Source organism: Amblyomma americanum, chromosome 4 (assembly GCF_052857255.1).
Source record: "Amblyomma americanum isolate KBUSLIRL-KWMA chromosome 4, ASM5285725v1, whole genome shotgun sequence".
NCBI classification, from domain to species: domain Eukaryota; kingdom Metazoa; phylum Arthropoda; class Arachnida; order Ixodida; family Ixodidae; genus Amblyomma; species Amblyomma americanum.
The window spans coordinates 17,868,318-17,882,802 of NC_135500.1; the positions used below are offsets into that span (position 1 = coordinate 17,868,318).

At 50.1% G+C, this 14,485-nt stretch overlaps 1 long non-coding RNA gene across 1 annotated transcript in view; it reads left to right on the forward strand.

Moving 5' to 3' along the window:
* Positions 1 to 2,354: 2,354 nt before the first annotated feature.
* Positions 2,355 to 14,485, forward strand: part of LOC144127813 (uncharacterized) — a 90,513-nt gene continuing 78,382 nt past the window's right edge. Inside the window, exon 1 of the long non-coding RNA XR_013313572.1 lies at positions 2,355 to 2,455. This is a non-coding gene — a long non-coding RNA (uncharacterized LOC144127813). The remainder of the gene's footprint in view (positions 2,456 to 14,485) is intronic.

The following is a 14,485-nucleotide window of genomic DNA, read 5'->3' on the forward strand; positions in this document are numbered from 1 at the left end:
GGATTGGCGATGTGAACAGGCGTAATGGCGCTGATGTGAAGACCGGCCGTGCTATCGACGAGGGGGTATGCTGAGGCGGGATCGAGGACGGCAATACCACCAAGCGATTGGCCACGGAGTAAAGTGGTAGGGCAGGAGAACGAGTTGGCCATATAAAGAGCGCTGGAGCCACGAGTAATTGTCAGCACGGCATGAGGCAGCAAAGCAGGATTCTGGTCAGCGCTTCGCAAAGACGGCGTATAAGTGACAGTTGCGTCTGAGAGCAGCAGAAGAGGCACCACCACTGAAGAAAGAGGCGGGACGTCTGTGTCCCCTGAGACGACCACAGTAGCGGCAGCAGCACCGGTTACGTCCAAGGGGGCGTCCCTGTAGGCCGACGAGTCAAGCTGAGCACGGGCGCAGTCAATAATGGCGTGATGTGTGGAGAGAAAGTCCCAACCAAGGATAACGTCGTGAGAGGAGCGGGCGAAAACGATGACATAAAGCGGCTGTTTGGGCTTGTTGGTCAGTGATCATGGTTATCAATGCAGCGCGAAAACACAAGGACAAACGAAGAAGTGCACAGGACCGGCGTTGAACACAATTGACGATGAACTCGATTGTGTAGGGAAAGTTCTCGATAAGCAGGCGGGCGGTGCAGGCGGCTAACGGTCGAATGTCCTGAGCGCTGGCGGTGTGGCGAGAAACGGGAGGAAGAGGCGTTGTCACTTTTTTGAGTCTGCGACAGAGGGTGTAACTGAGAACGGAAACGGCTGCGCCAGTGTCAACAAGTGCTTCGACGGCGACTCCCGCAACGAACACGGTAATAATATTGGCAGGCACAGACACAGGTCCTGAGTGAGTCACTGATGACGCAGTTCTTTCCTCCGGAACTGCGGCCGCTAGTTTTCCGGTTGGCGACGGAGCATCAGAGAACGGGAACGGCGGCCAGGAGACGGCGAGCGGTGGGAGCGGAGATGGTAACTAGGGGAGACGAGGAATCCGGAGGCGGCGCATGTGGCGCAGGCGAGGACGACAGCTGAAGGTCGTACGTCGTCTCATGCCTGTAATCGTAAGGACGGTGGTCACGACTGCGACACAAACGAGCCATGTTGAGAGCGACGCCACAGGCGTAGCAAATATGACGTTTTCGGCATTGTTGGCGAAAATAATGAAGCGCCGACCAAAAGGTGTTGTCAAGATGGAAGGACGTTTCGACTTCCACACGGAAGTCTTGTTCACTGATGGAAAAATTTCGCACACAAAGCTTAAGTACGTTGTGCTAATCGTCGCAGGCATCTAGCGTACGAGGGCGGTAGATTGCCGATGTTACGGTTGAGCGTCTGATCTGTTGTCTGGATAAACAGAGACTCCAGATATTGGCGTGACATCCAGTTTTTCTCACGGCCAATAATTGCCGCTTCTTCCCAAGCGATATCATGCTTCGTGTTTTCAAAGTGTTCAGCCAGTGCGTTGGAACAAGCCTTCTTTTTCTTGACATCATTCTTGTGCTCATTCAGCAGTCTTTCAAAGTTTCCGCTTTCACCTATGTAGGAGTGATCGCAGTCTGAGCAGGGGATTTTATAAATTACTCCGGGAAACTTTTCCTTTTTTAGCTTGTCCTTTACGGACACCAACTCGTTACGAAGCTTGCACGCAGGCACGTGAGCTATATGCACATCGTAGGTGCGAAAAATGCGGGCCAATGACTCGCTCACGCCTGGCACATGGGGTATTGCAGCTCGGGCACGGCAAGGTAGGCGAACGGGCTGAGCTGGTCTCGTTGTCTGCTGTATTACAGCGTTCACGAAGTGCTGTGGGTAGCCACAATTGTTGAGCTCGCGTCGCACTTGGCGTATGTCAGAGGCTTTTTCTTCGGGTTTCGAGCATATTCTTTCCGCACGACGGACGAGGGTAGAAACGACGGAGCGCTTATGGCACGTAGAAGTGAAGGTATTGGCCTGTGTGCGTGTCCTGTTGTTGTTGTTGAGCTACTCAAGGTTTACACAGACAAGAACTACAAATACAGACAGGGCGCAAACTATCAATTGATTTTATTGCGTGGGAAATTCGATTTATATGAATTGCTAAGATGAAAAGACACAAAAAGAAGTAGCTTCATGGAGATGAGTAGCCTAGTCTTCTGCTGACAGGCATGCGTAGAGGACGGAGTCTTTTCACTTCTTTAAAAAGTTTATCTCTCGCTTCGTCAGCGCTACCGATGGGTCGCTTACGCAAGTACCTTCCTTCTCAGACGTCGTGCAAAATGCTTCATATGGCTCCCTTTGCATTTTATCTTGGGATCGCAGGATGACAGCGGTGCTATCAAGCAGTGGCTTGCAGTTTTTGCACTTGGAGCAATGCGCCGCCAGATCACCCGACGCGGGAGTAGAGCCGCATAACCTCCGATGCTCCCGGAGCCGTTCATTCAGGCATCGTCCCGTCTGGCCGACATATGCCCTGCCACATGATAACGGTATCTTGTACACGACTCCAGAGTTACATGCCACAAACTTGGTCGCGTGCTTGACCCCACAGGTGCTCTCACTATTCCTTGGCTGTGGGTTGTTCACATTAGCACACAAACTTCTCAGTTTCTTTGGCGCACTTGTGTTCTCTGCGTGTTTCCTAGACGTGACGGAAGAACGCGCTCCAGTGTGATATGCTTGCCAGGTGGCACGACTGTTAGAGCCGTCGTACGACAGTTTCGAAGCGCCTTCCGCCAGGTCCGCTTCGCGAGCGCGCCCGGCGTATCCGCCTCGTCCGAGAAACGGATGGAAAGTTAATAATAATTAATTAATAATTGGTTTTTGGGGAAAGGAAATGGCGCAGTATGTCTCATATATCGTTGGACACCTGAACCGCGCCGTAAGGGAAGGGATAAGGGAGGGAGTGAAAGAAGGAAGGAAGGAGGTGCCGTAGTGGAGGGCTCTGGAATAATTTCGACCACCTGGGGATCTTTAACGTGCACTGACATCGCACAGCACACGGGCGCCTTAGCGTTTTTTCTCCATAAAAACGCAGCCGCCGCGGTCGGGTTCGAAATGGAAAGTTGGTCAAATTCAACTTTCTGGCGGACGAGTGTGTCCGGCCGGCGACCGGATTGCAGCTATTGGCTGCTTTTCCCGTGACGTCAGTGACGTCTCGAGCCCCTTTGCCTCGGATCTGCCCTGCCGGGGCAAGATGGCCGTCCGTCGACTGAACTGGGGAGAGCGGCCTGGGCAGTGGCAGCGATGTCGCGAAGCATATTATATTGGCCCCATCTAGATATTACCAGTGTTCAAAGCGACTGCAAACTTCGCCGCGTTCAGCAGTGGCGAGCGACAGTTCAACTAGTTGAACTCTGTAATCATCTACGCTGACGGAGTTGACAGAGCGCCTCTTCAAACCGATGCAAGACCTGTCACAGTGGCGGTGTCACGAAGTATTTATTTCGAGCTGTTTGTGGTTATTGCAAGCGTTCGTAGTTCCTGCGAGGATCATCACGGACAGCGGCGAGTAACAGCTGCTCACTGAATTTCTTGTGCGTGCATGAGCTGCATAGCACAGTGTGACGACCCCCCATAATGCGCAGGTCCACACGGGACGGAGAGGCAAAGAGACACCGTATGGCTCAGTTTAAACAAACAGATATATTCAATAATTACACATGATTAAGATTATACATCAGAGGCTGGGGCGTCCGAGCTTACGTGCCGACGACTTCATGGGGACGATGGAGGGGCTCCGGAGTTGATCTCGAACGGTTGCTGGCAGAAGCTGCACGCCGTCGGGCTTCGGCGCTGAAGGCCCCTTGGCGAACGATGTCGTCCTGAGCGTCCTCCTTCCGTACTGCTTGTCGATTTTTATATCCTCTTCTCCCCACACTCCCTAGGGTGAGGACGCCCACGCCGGAGGGGAAGGAGGGGGGCTAGGGCTTTCACTTGGGCGCACAAACACACCACCGCACTTATGGTCTCGCCCCCCTCACGTGTTGAGTCCGAGGGAAAGAATGTTGTCTTCGAGGTAGCGCATAGCGTCGGCTGTGGTAAGGCGCGCTCTGGCCCGCTGACAGTTCCCGCGGGTCACCGGCCTCCGTTCTCCATCAAATGACACTCGCCCCTCAAGGCCGGAACGCGAGGTCACTAAAAGGCCGGGAAAGTGGTCCCTTGTCCTGGGATGCGCTCGAGAGGGGCCAGGCCCGCCGAAACGAGGCCGCCCCTGGAACCGCCACGGCAATTGGGGAGAATAAAGCCCGTTTCCCCGCGGCGGCGGCGGCGGCGTTCGACTCGTGCCGACACTATGGAAAGGGGGTCCGGTTGGGCTTAAACCCCTTCGTTCTGGTCGTCACTCTCAAAGAGCATGGCTAGGTAATTGATGATGCCGCTGTCATCTGGGTCTCCGTCTATGCCGCGCCGTCGAACGCGGAACCTCGTAGCACACACAAGGAACGTCACACTCGCTCACCCTCCAGTGGTTGCAACAGCGGTGCACTCATTAGCTTCCTTTTCAGGGCCCCAAAAGCATCCTCCGCGTTTTCGTCCCAGCGAAAGGCGACATTTTTGGCTGTTAAGGCGGTGAGCGGCTTAGCGAGCTTGGCGAACTCCTCTATGTGCCTTCGGTAGTAACCGATCAGGCCGAGAAATTGCCGGACCTGGCGGACGCTAGTCGGGGATGGAAAATCTGAGACACACCTTAGTTTCTCAGGGTCCGGTCGCACGCCGTCAGCTGAAACTACGTGCCCGAGGTACTTCACCTCGTTTTTGAGGAATTGGCACTTAGAGGGCTTCAGCTTGAGAACCGCTCATCTTAGTCGCACCAAAACCTGCTCAATATCGCGCAAATGGTTCTCAAAACTGTCACTGTATATGATTATGTCATCCATATACACGAAGCACGGCCTCCCCAGAAGACCTGCCAGGATAACATCAGCGGTTCTCTGCCAGACAGCAGGGCTGTTGGCCAGACCCATCGGCATTCTTTTCCATTCATAGTGCCCTGAGGGCGTGTTGAATGCCGTTTTCTCGGCATCTGCCGGATCTATTGCTATCTGCCAGAATCCCGCCGCCATGTCCACTACCGTGAAGTACCTGGCAGAGCCCAGCTGAGAAAGCGTCTCCTGTATATTGGGGATGGGGTATGGATCGATGCGAGTTACGGCATTTAGTTTGCGGTAGTCCACTACCAATCGATACGAGCCATCTGGCTTTTCCACCAATAGTGCTGGTGCTCCCCAGGGTGACTTTGAGTGTTCGACAATGCCGCGATCAATCAGGTCCTGCACCTGCCGCTCCATCTCCTCAAGTTGGGAGTAAGGAATCCTGTACGCACGCTGGTAAACGGGCGATGAAGTGCCGGTTTCTATCCTGTGCTTTATAACGCCACAGCAGCCCAAATCCAGGTTGGACGCGGCGAATACCTCCGAGTAGTCGTTCAGCAAACCAGCCAGAGCCTCCCTCTCCCTGGATTTTACGTGAGAAAGATCGAACGACACCTTTGGAGCAGCCGAAGGACTAGCATGCTCTACAGTGGCGAGTACCGTATCGGTGGGCTCACGTTTCTCTATCGCAGAGGTGAAGAAAGCCAATGTTTTGTTCTTGGGAAGGCTCAGGGGCTGCTGGCTACAGTTAACCACCCGTAGGGGCACTCTGTGGGCGTCATTAACTGTCACGAGGCACGCGGCTGCCTTCAGGCCATTGCTGAGAGAGTCGACCGGCTCAAGCACTCCCACGGCGCCGCTCTCTACATCTGAAGGCACAAATGCGTACAAAATGTGCTCCGACCAAGGAAGGACGACCGCCTCATCGACCAGCCTGACGGCAACCCGCGAATATATCGTCTCCAATGATCCGACTGTTTGACGGGTGTCAATATCGGTAATGCGAATCTCAGCCCCTCTCCTGTTCAAAAACAGAACTTTTGAGCCGCCCGCATTAACCTCTTCCTCAGAGAATGAGACTACTACCTTCCCTTTTCTCAAAAAATCCTGCCCTAATATACCTGACACTCCGTTTGGCAGAGATACCGTGTCCGGGCATACGTAGCAGGGGTGCTCCAATGCAATTCCGCCGAGAGAGAAGTCTAACCGGTAGAGTCCACTTATGCCAAGAGCATCCCCCGTTATGCCTACAAATTTGGTTGCCATACCACCAGACGCTTCCAACACCTCGCGGTCCCCCTTCCTTCGAAGCGTGTTAAAACTGCTCTCCTTAAGCAATGTCACCTTTGACCCCGTATCTATCAACAATTCCATGCAACAACCATTTAACTTGCAACGCACAACAGGGCATGTCTCGTCGGCCACACAAACTACCACAACCTCATCATCCACTGCTCCCTCCTCACGCCCCTCAGGCTGGGGAGGACTATCTAGTTTTTTGTCTCGGTATCTGGAGCCCCGCTGTAGGCTTGCTTAGGGCGTGTCTCGCCTGCTTCTCTTTGTGGCTCCCCACGGCGCACGTTTTGGCAGAACCTGGCGATGTGTCCGCGACCCTGGCAAGCGAAGCATACGATTTCTTCAAAATCTCGCATACCGCGCCTGTAGCTTTGTGGCGGTCTCCGCTTTCCAGCGAATGGGCGCTGTTGAGCGCGCGCTTCAACCTGGCGTTCCACCTGCTGAGATAGCAGCTGTTCTAAGCGATCTAACCGCTCTGTCAAGAGAGCAACCTCAGGGTTGAGCACCGCTCTCTCTATGACGCGTACTCTCGCTGCGGCTGTCGTTAACGCCTCATTTCGTTCCTCATCCAATGCGGCCTCCACGGCTTGGTCGAAATTGCTCGGCTTGCGCGAGAGCACGAACCGGCGCACGGGGTCTTGCAGACCAGCCACGAACAAAGCGGTCATTTCCTCTTTAAGTATATCCTCCGCGTATTTCTTCTTTAGCTGGTCCCCTTCCTCCTCCCTGCTTAACGTATCGCGCGCTAAGCGCTGAAGCCGCGACGCAAACGTTCGCACGTCCTCCCCTACCATCTGTCCGGCGTCACGGAACCTCTGTACCCGCACGTGACGTGGTTCAGTGTCGAAATGCTCAAACGCGAGCTTCTTAAATTCCGCAAATGATTTTGTGGATTTTACTTTTTCGTCTCGCCATGCAAAATCATGAGCAGCTCCTGCCATCTTACACCTCGCCATTCCCAGCATTTGATCATCGGACCATACCCCCATTTTCCCAATCTCTTCTAGCATGGAAAAGAAATCGCAGATTGGAACCCCTGTCTTATCTCCCGTAAACGTCGGAATGACGCTTCCTAATGCCAGCATGCTTGCTCCGAGCGACGGCTGTGGAGTGGGAGCTCCCTCAGATACAGACATTTTTTTTCTCAAGCCCTCCAGTGCCTCAAGCCTCTCAAATGGGGGTAAAAGTCCCACAATCAGTCCCGTGATTCCCTTTTGATTACAATTTTGAAGTCATGAATGTCACAGCATTCAGAGGACATTTGCTTTTGAGACCCCACTTCTGACACCAGTGTGACGACCCCCCATAATGCGCAGGTCCACACGGGACGGAGAGGCAAAGAGACACCGTATGGCTCAGTTTAAACAAACAGATATATTCAATAATTACATATGATTAAGATTATACATCAGAGGCTGGGGCGTCCGCGCATACGTGCCGACGACTTCATGGGGACGATGGAGGGGCTCCGGAGTTGATCTCGAACGGTTGCTGGCAGAAGCTGCACGCCGTCGGGCTTCGGCGCTGAAGGCCCCTTGGCGAACGATGTCGTCCTGAGCGTCCTCCTTCCGTACTGCTTGTCGATTTTTATATCCTCTTCTGCCCACACTCCCTAGGGTGAGGACGCCCACGCCGGAGGGGAAGGAGGGGGGCTAGGGCTTTCACTTGGGCGCACAAACACACCACCGCACTTATGGTCTCGCCCCCCTCACGTGTTGAGTCCGAGGGAAGGAATGTTGTCTTCGAGGTAGCGCATAGCGTCGGCTGTGGTAAGGCGCGCTCTGGCCCGCTGACAGTTCCCGCTGGTCACCGGCCTCCGTTCTCCATCAAATGACACTCGCTCCTCAAGGTAAGGCGCGCTCTGGCCCGCTGACAGTTCCCGCGGGTCACCGACCTCCGTTCTCCATCAAATGACACTCGCCCCTCAAGGCCGGAACGCGAGGTCACTAAAAGGCCGGGAAAGTGGTCCCTTGTCCTGGGATGTGCTCGGGAGGGGCCAGGCCCGCCGAAACGAGGCCGCCCCTGGAACCGCCACGGCAATTGGGGAGGATAAAGCCCGTTTCCCCGCGGCGGCGGCGGCGGCGTTCGACTCGTGCCGACACTATGGAAAGGGGGTCCGGTTGGGCTTAAACCCCTTCGTTCTGGTCGTCACTCTCAAAGAGCATGGCTGGGTAATTGATGATGCCGCTGTCATCTGGGTCTCCGTCTACGCCGCGCCGTCGAACGCGGAACCTCGTAGCACACACAAGGAACGTCACAACAGTGACAAGTGTCCGCGTAGTGAACGTGATTGCGATCGGAGCGAGTGATTTTACGTCAAGGCAGCGAAATGTGTAACTGCAAAAGCTCAAGACGGACGCAGTGCTTTCCGAATGCTGAAATGATCATGGCGTTGTGCAGCTCGCTAGTCGCATTCGTTGCGATGGTTGCAGTGATCGAGACCCCACGAAGTTATTTCCGCTACGTATCCATTACCATTTTGATCGCGATTCGTGCGGGCACTGTGCTCGAGTACTGCCGTGTGTGCGACGTGACACGATCTTGGCTGCACGGCCGTCGGACTGTTTTCTGCGGCGACAAAATGAACGCCGCCATCCTTATGCGTCTTGGTGCTGCAATCAGTACATGTGATTATGGGTGCTCGGGTTACGAGTGGCCGGCGGCACTGTGTGACTTGTGTGAGAACATCGGCGTGCAGTGAAGATGTATCTTCGGGGGCGTCATTTATTTTTATTTCCTGCCGGCTGTCAACATCTCGCTGTCCCCATTCCCATCACATTACCCATAACCCTTCCCTCAGTCCCATTCCCACAACCTATGTCCTACCCCCTCCGCTACGTCCCAGGGGAGATCAGGGGAGTCTCCCCGGGCCCGCTCCCCCGGCTGTGGGTCGCTTAGTAGCATTACCCCATTTTTTTATTTTCCCACCTTCGGGTGGCAAAAGCCCAACATTGCCTTCGGGCCTTTTCATTTATATTACGATTGGGTTAAGCCTGTGATACTTTAGTGGTACAGGCAGGAGCTCATTGGTTTACGTTTTTTTATGGCAGCTCCACCATACTCTTTGTGCGGACATTTGTTTGCAATAAATATTCGCGCGATGAATGGATGAGTGAACACTTCCTCTAGCCATTTAGGTTTAGGTTGTGACAACTTGCCGCATTTAAATCACGGCTAGTTCACAGCGCAAAATCGCTAATATGTGTTAACTCATGGGTCTACTTTTCAATGAGCATTCCACTCTATGTTAACCAAAAAAAACTGTGACATCAGCTTACGGGGTAAAAACTGTCCACAGTACAAGTTGGGCATAACGAGTCTTGATGAAATATATATATATATATATATATATATATATATATATATATATATATATATATATATATATATATATATATATTAAGAACATCTTTCCCATTGCTTTTTTCTCTTTTTGCTTTGACAAATTCTTGGCAATTTGAAGTTGAAGTGGGATCGTGGTTTCCATTGTACTCAGAAAAATTCGGTGATCTTGAAGCGCCTCATGAACCGTGACACTGTTTGTTGTTGATTTTGCTCACGGTCCCTTTTTATGAAAAGATCAGCGGTACGAAAGTGGATGTGTGCACAATGCTATTGTTGCAGAGCAGCTCGTGAACTCTGTTTACTGGTGTTAAGCGGTTGTTGAGCAGCCCTCCCGGGGACAGCCGCACCAGTTTGTTTAACAACACAATTTCGAAGCCTTGAGATGGAGATGTCAGAATGCACATGCACCCTGCTACCTTCATTTGCCTGTGACTGCTTGCTACGGATATGATTACTTGTCTGCTGAGTTACGGCGATGGCGAGCACAATCAGCTGTGTATCGACAGTGTAGAACGCTTCCCAGATTTCATTAATCCTCCTAACATTTTACACGAACAAAAATTTATTTGCTTACATATAGACCCATATTTGCACCTTCCCCAGTGATCGGCTTGGTTTCCTGGCCCACTTATCCTTTCACATTTGTGTAATCACGACAGTACCATTCCTGCACACACTCAAGACTACAATAACAAGGCTTACTTCAATTCTTTGAAATGTGCTAAGCATTGTTGCATGGTGGTTCGTTCTGCAATACCGATGTTTCTCTGTTTCTGAGAGTCCTGTAGTATCAATGAAACCATTGACCTGCCAAGGCAAAGACCGCATTTAATTTTAACCCATTCATTTACTCCTCGGATTGAATGAAATGACTGTTGCTGCTTGCATTAGCAGATTCCCTGCTTTGCAGCAGCGTCTAGTTCTTTTCTTGCCCGCTGCACATGCATGAATCAGGAGTGTTGCATTTTTCTTTTCTTCTGCGGTGTACTCTGTATAAAAAGTGCTAACCTAGCATTGCGTGCAGCGGGTAGGCATATGTGAGGTTATAATATAAGCAAGCGGTTCTGTTGTTTTAATTTAAGCAGGTTATTTCATTTTGTGCAATGAGCAATCTAAGCCAGGATAGGAGTCACCGAACCGCAACAGTGATTTTTACACTAGAAAGAGAAGCGCTTTGGCAACCGGGAAGTGTGTGAGCTGTTTAGAAGTCAGTGTGCCTGGCAGTCCACAGGTTAGCATAACATTCTGTGCAGACAGTGGGGCAAGCATTGTGATGGCAATTCCAGTGTGCAAGAAAGGTATATGATTCAGGCAGCGTTTGATTTATCTGCTCAAATCCAAAGTTTTAGGTTTTTCCCCCTGTGCACATAATTGGGACAAGAACACATGCGACAATGAGCCGTACGCATTTTCACTCTGTCCACTCTGATCAGCAAGTTTCTATGTTAGGAAAGCGTAAGTGCATTGGAAAATGTTTTTTTCCCAGAAACAGTGTTAATAGTTTGAGTCCACATTAACGAGGACTGCGCTAATGATGAATGGCTGTGTACGTGAAAGTATGGTTAATTTTTTTTTAGTTCTGATGATGACACAAGCAATCAATCTGTGTTATTTTGAACACGAGACTAAAGAAGTACATTTATCTTGCAAATTATGAAGATGAGTGGCAGGATGTGTTGTATGGCACAACAGTTTGTTGGTTGAAGAATAGCAATTGGCTTTACCTGACTCCACTTACAACAGAAGACTGCAAAATGAGCCCAGTAGAGCTGGTAAAGGTATGTTAGAAACAAAGTCGACGGAAGACAGCACAACTGCACATAGTGGCAATTCTTGCTCTGTTGTTCTCGTCCCTTAGCGCAGTTTCAACAGGCAAACTTACCGCCGGTTCATCCGACAGTACACTCGTACCAAATTTTCTGAAATCTGTAGCAAACATCAACAGGACAGGAAGCACGGTGTACGCATATCTAGTGCATACTGTGCAGATAGCTCCCTGCCTCATCATTGCTTGGCCCCTCTATGTTTCTTACCCTTCATTACCCAGCACCTATGGCCCTATTTACGCCATTGTCATGTGCTTCAAATCACCAAACACATTTTGTACTCGTGTCCTGCTAGATTATTTTGGCCCATTAAGTTGTTTCATACAAATTGGTAAGATTTAAGAAACCATTGCAGCAATAGCCAACTTGCTCTTGTTCTTCACGACATGCACCTTGACTGCAATATCCCCCTCAATGCTTTTCTTTTTGGCTTTGAAAAAGCATGTGATTCGCTTATTTATGTATGGCTTCTTTGTCGTGCTTTCACTTGTATCCAATAGCTCTAAACTGGATCCAAGCCAACCGTCGGCAGATTTCCCTTGCCAATTCTTAAGCATCCTACCTTTTCCTGCAGTCTTGGATGTCCCCCCAAGGCATTGCCCTTGAGCCTCAGCGTTTTACTACCTACATTATGGCTTTCCCTTCAGTGTTTTGTTACATGCCTTCACTGATGGCTATATTAAGGGGTCTGCCATCTTGGAATAAATACCCATGTTTTAGTTCTCCAAAACAACATTTTGCATGCTCTAGTATGGCCTGTGTGTTATTCTTACTAAGAATGCACTCATATTTTTTTTTATTGTCAGCAAAACTACATTTTGCCTACTTATAAGGCCTTACCGAGAAAGGTATATTCACTGGATACTGATTGAAACACTCAGCCATTCACATGGCTCGCAATGTAGTATGGTTTCACCTCATAATGCTTGTACGCCCTCCCACAGCTTAGGATATTTACACCATAACATGTACGTACTTAGCATCGCCGCCTTCCAAGTTACTTGCGTTCAGATTCCCTGTGTGGCATCGCCTTGGGCGTTCTAATGGCGCATGGCACAAACTGAACTTCACTAAAATCCTGGAATGAGTTAAGACCAGAGCCCTTGTTTTATTTTCTCAGACTATTGATAAAGCGCAGTTTCACAGCACCAAAGGTGAATATTCAAATTTCTTCATGTCGTGCCGAAACTGCAGAGTTTTTTAACTCTTTACCGTCACATAACCAACTAATCTGATCTGACTCATGTTTCCTTCTGCACTAGCCGCACTAGTACTGTTGTGCCTCAGTTAGCTCATGCCACTGCATTTCAAGATTGATTTTTATTTTTGCCACTAAAGGCTGGAATGGCTTCCCACCTCACAAGGCTTACTAACCCCTTGTCCTTTGATTTGGTCAATGCAGAAATCCACCCACTAAATGATGATTTTCATTCACTGATTAAAGTGATTCCCCCAAGGCAGAGAATATTTGTAATAAGGAAGTAAATACCCATTAATTTCCACCCAAGTGCAGCCATAAGGCCACAAAGAAGAGCTACAAAGCTTTCCATTGTAGCCGTATGGCTGTGCTTGGATGCTAATTGTTGATTACTTCTACACAAAGCTGACCACTCAAGTATTGTGATCTAGTACTGATTAGGTATAATAAATGTTAAAATAAATTGTTTTAATGAAGTGCTTAGTCGCTTGCTCAGCTCATCAAGCCAATGCAATGTTCTCTTACGCGTAAGAACTTTCCTCACAATCTATTTAAAGTAATACCCCTGTCACACGGGCACTTTCGATCCTCATTGAGTCAATGCTCATCGAACTCAATGCAGATCGACGGTTGTCATACGGCCACTTTCAAGCGCAATCGAGCTCGATCCTGCTTGACTCGATGCCGATTCCTCAAGAGTGCTTGAGGTTCCAAGCACAATTGAAAGCACTCTCGCTCTCATGAAGCTATAAAAATAAACACTAGTTAACAAAACAAAACCACAATTGTTGTTTTAATTGATTAAAATGCAATACACAACATTTTCAGGTACAATGCCTGCTTATATGGAAACATATTTGAATATAATCTCTACACCACGCTCCAAGCTTCGGCGTCAGTGTAAACAAAGATGGCGTCCTCCTGCTCGTAGGCGCGCAAGCTGTGGAGCGAGCGCGAGACAGCAGTGTTGAAACTTCGTTTTCTTTTCGTGTTTAACCTGCGTGTCCTTTGCATGTGATTTTCTCAAATACGCTTCATGAGACGAAACCCAGACACCTCTCGCTTGTTTATGGCCTGCGGCGGCTCCCCTCGGGCGACGGGACTCTGGGAACCCGAGGGAGAGGGCCAAAGGTTGAGACCAGCAGAGAGCTCTGGAGGGGCAAGGGAAAAGGGCAGAACGAGCGGGGAGCCCCAACGATAAGCATGTAACTTTTCGAGCTCTTGCTCCCCTCCTAACGAACAGTTTGATTGTTTCTTGTTTCTTGCAATAAACGAAGTGACATAAACGATAACAGTCTACTGTCATTAGAAACGAAAGCTAAATCAGTTAGTTTTCTACAACAAAACTTTGGTGCCGAAACCCGGGAACGGATTAAACAGGGACATTGACCGGACCCAACGACTCAACGTGCCAACGACATCAACATTGATGTTCTGAAGAAAAAGAGGAAGGCCGTCAGAAGTCAAGCTACACGGCTGACTAAAGAAACGGACGACATCCTCGCTGCCGAGGAAGCACCCACCAACGAAAAGGTGAGCGTGCTTCTTGAACGTCTACGATTGGTCAAACAACAACTCAACGACGTAGATGCGGCAATCGAGCCAAATGTCAAAGATGACGAAGCGGAGGCTGAATTCGAGCAAGTCATCGAGTATGGTGACAAGATTGCTACTTGCATTTGCCGACTAAACCTGAAGAAAGAGCAAACTGAACAAGCAAGCAAAGACAAGGAAATCCGATTTCAAGCTCCCGTTGGTAGCGCTTCCGCGGCTCAAAGAATCAAATTACCGAAACTAGAACTAACAAAATTCGATGGCAAAAGGAAAAACTGGCAGCCATTCTGGGAACAATTCGAGGTGGCAGTCCACAAAAATACGGAACTTTCTAACATCGACCGCCTGAATTACTTGAAGACGCTGCTGACCGGAGAGGCCGTGACTGCAATTGCTGGACTGCAGGCATCAGGTGATTGCTACAGCGAC